A 3,304-nucleotide genomic window follows, 5' to 3' on the forward strand; every position below is an offset into this window, starting at 1 on the left:
ATTTTAACACCCCATAGTGGCCACAAAACTAGGGAATCTTCATGAGATCATATTGCTGTACTGGAAAGGGAGATTCAACAATCCCCTAGAGAAGACAGTACAGTAACTGGCAACACTACAGCCACTTTATTTTCAGATTCCACCAAGCTGAAACTTCTCAGGAAACTCAGTTACATTAGTCAACAAAGGACTGTCTTGGTCTTCTAGGGCCATGTACTGGGTGACTTAAACAACAGATATTTATTTTCTCACAGTTTTTGGAGGCTGGGATGTCCATGATCGAACTTCTGTCAGGTTTGGTGTCTAATGAGGGCTCTTTCTGTCTTGCAGAAGGCCATCTTCTTGCTGGTGGGGTGGATAGGGGTATGGGATGAGATGAGATGAAGTGAATCTCTAGAGTTTCTTCCTTTTTTATAAAGTCACCTGTTCTATCAGATTAGAGCTCCATCCTGATGACCTAATTTGACCTCTCTCACCTCCTTAAGGGCCTTATCTCCAATATAGTCTCATGGCAGGGGGTGGGGGGGTGGGGGGTTGTAGTGCTTATGACTCCATCTTGACTAAAGTCAACATATGACTTTAGGGGTACACAATTCATTCCACAACAAAGACCTCTTACCATGAGGCAGAAATTATTTACCAACACAACAGAATAGAGCAAACCAGGCTAAAAAATGATTTCCCATTCTATCCCAAATGCCTGTGTGCTAAGTTGCTCCAGTCCTGTCTGACTCTCTGCAACCCCATGGACTGTAGCCCACCTGGCGTCTCTGTCCATGGGGTCTCCTAGGCAAGAATACTGGAGTGGGTTGCCATTTCCTCCTCCAGGGGATCTTCCTGATTCAGGGATTGAACCTACATCTCCAATGTCTCCTGCATTGCAGGTGGATTCTTTACCTGCTGACCCATCAGGGAAGCCCCAAATATCCCAAATGCCTGGATATTGCAATTTCAAATAGAAGCAAGAGCTTTCAGACCTTCATTAAATAAATCTTGGATATATGGTCATGATTAAGACCAAAGGAACTAAAAAGCTGATTGGAAATTCAGAGGCTCAGTCATTTGTCTCCAATGCTGAGGTAGTTGATGCTGCCAAATACTGGGGGACTTTGGGGAGTGAAATTTCAGAATAATTTATCATGGCTTAAAAGTCAAAATATGTTCTTCAAAAATTAACATGTGCCATTGGCAATCTAGAGCTCAACAGCAGCAAGCCAAAACCTACAATCAACAATACATTGGAGAATATAGAAAATAGGAATTAAATTGAAAATTTAAGGCCAAGTCCCCTCCCACCTAAAAAGGTTGCAACTGAAATCCACTTGTTAAGTCAGAATAGAAAATCTGCTCTTAAGAGATGTTTCTGACTTCCAGTTTTAGGTCTGACATATAAAGAGCTCACAACAAGAAAACAACTGTTCTCAAGGAAAAAATCAACAATTCTTGTATTCAACAGAGAATGGAGCTCCTTGGCAAACTCCTGCCCTCCAAACTGGAGAGATAAAGAGAGAAAAAGCCATAACACTAGAGGAAATTTTAGCCTCTGACATCACAATTACAGCAAAAAGTGTACACAGCCTACTCCTTCCTAGTCAGATAAATTTAAACCTCACACTCCCTCAGATCCTTTTACCCAATACATCATGTTTGGCTTTCAATTTTTAAAAATCACAAGTCATACAAAAAGACAAAAAGCACAATCTGAGTGAACAAAGGAAGCATCAGAACCAGACTCAGATATGGCAGAGAGTTTGGAATTATCAGACTGAGAATTTAAAATAACTATGATTAATATGCTAAGTGTTCCCAAAGGAACAGTAGACAAATGCAAGAAAAGATAGGGAAGGTAAGAAGATGGAACTTTAAGAAAGAATCAAAAGAAAATGCTAGAAATCAAAAACACTGTAACAGAAATGATGAATGTATTTGATGGATTCATAAAGAAAAGAATAAGTTAACTTAAGGATATATCAATAGAAACTTTCAAAACTGAGAAACAAACAGAAACGAATGAAAAAGACTGAGCAGAATGTTCAAGGACTGTGGGACAGTTACAAAAGGGTAATATCATGTGTGTAATATCAATACTGAAAGGAGCAGAAAGAGAGAAAGGAACAGAAGAAATATTTGAAGTTTTAAAAGCTGAGAATTTTCAAAAAATAAAAGACAGACACCAATCCACAGATCCAGGAAGCTCAGAGCACAACAAACAGGATAAATACCCCCCAAAATCGATATGTAAGTATATCATATTCAAACTGCAAAAAATCAAAGATAAAAAGAAAATCTTGAAAGAAGCCAGAGAAAATAATGCCTTACCTATAGAGGAATAAGAACAATTCAACTGGACTTACCTTCAGAAACCATCCAAACAAAAAGAGAATAAGGTAAAATGTTTAAAGTATTGCTGACTGTGAAGATGGCGGTGAGGGGGAAGCTAATGGCAGTGATGGGAGACGAGGACACCATGACTGGCTTCCTACTGGGTGGCATAGGGGTGCTTAACAAGAACCACCACCCAAATTTCCTGGTGATGGAGAAAGATACTACCATCAGTGAAACTGAAGACACATTCCGGCAGTTTCTAAACCAGGATGACATCAGCAGCATCCTTATCAACCAGTACATTGCAGAAATGGTGCAGGCACGCACTTGATGCCCTCTGGCACTGCATTCCAGCCATACTGGAGATCCCATCCAAGGAGTACCTCTGTGATGCTGCCAATGTCTCCATCCTGCGCAGGGCCAGGGGCATGTTCATGGCTGAAAACCTGCACAAAGGGACTCTCCACCGCCATGTAGCTTCTCCCTAGGCTTACCATCAGCCCTTGTCTAAGATGTGAGCCTCTGAGTTCCAATTCCCTGCCCCTTCCCACTCCACTGAGAGGCTAGGTGAGGTGCTTCCAGGTACCAGGGCTCTTCCATTAAAATCAAGCCTGGTTAGGGTAAAAGTAAATAAATCAATGAAAATTAAGAGAGCAGACACAAATTACTGGTGTCAGAAATGAAAGCAAAACCAGCACTACTGATCCCATGGACAGTAAACTGATAATTAAAAAATACAGTTGACTCTTTAATGACACTGGTTTGAACCATGCAAAAATTTTTCCAATAAATACAACAGCACTACATGATCTACAGTTGATTGAATCTTGGATGCAGTACCATGAATGTGGAGAGCCTACTATAAAGTTGTGCATGAATTTATTATTGCACAATGAATCAGTATCCCTAACCCCCATGTTGTTCAAGGGTCAACTATATTTTGAACAACTTTACAACTGCTAATTTGATAAAAGATGAA

General features: G+C 40.3%; 1 pseudogene; it reads left to right on the plus strand.

Moving 5' to 3' along the window:
• The first annotated feature begins 2,419 nt into the window (after positions 1-2,419).
• LOC102273873 (V-type proton ATPase subunit F pseudogene) lies at positions 2,420-2,813 on the plus strand (annotated as a pseudogene).
• Positions 2,814-3,304: the final 491 nt, after the last annotated feature.

Source organism: Bos mutus, unplaced genomic scaffold, assembly GCF_027580195.1.
Source record: "Bos mutus isolate GX-2022 unplaced genomic scaffold, NWIPB_WYAK_1.1 CTG236, whole genome shotgun sequence".
Taxonomy (NCBI): Eukaryota; Metazoa; Chordata; class Mammalia; order Artiodactyla; family Bovidae; genus Bos; species Bos mutus.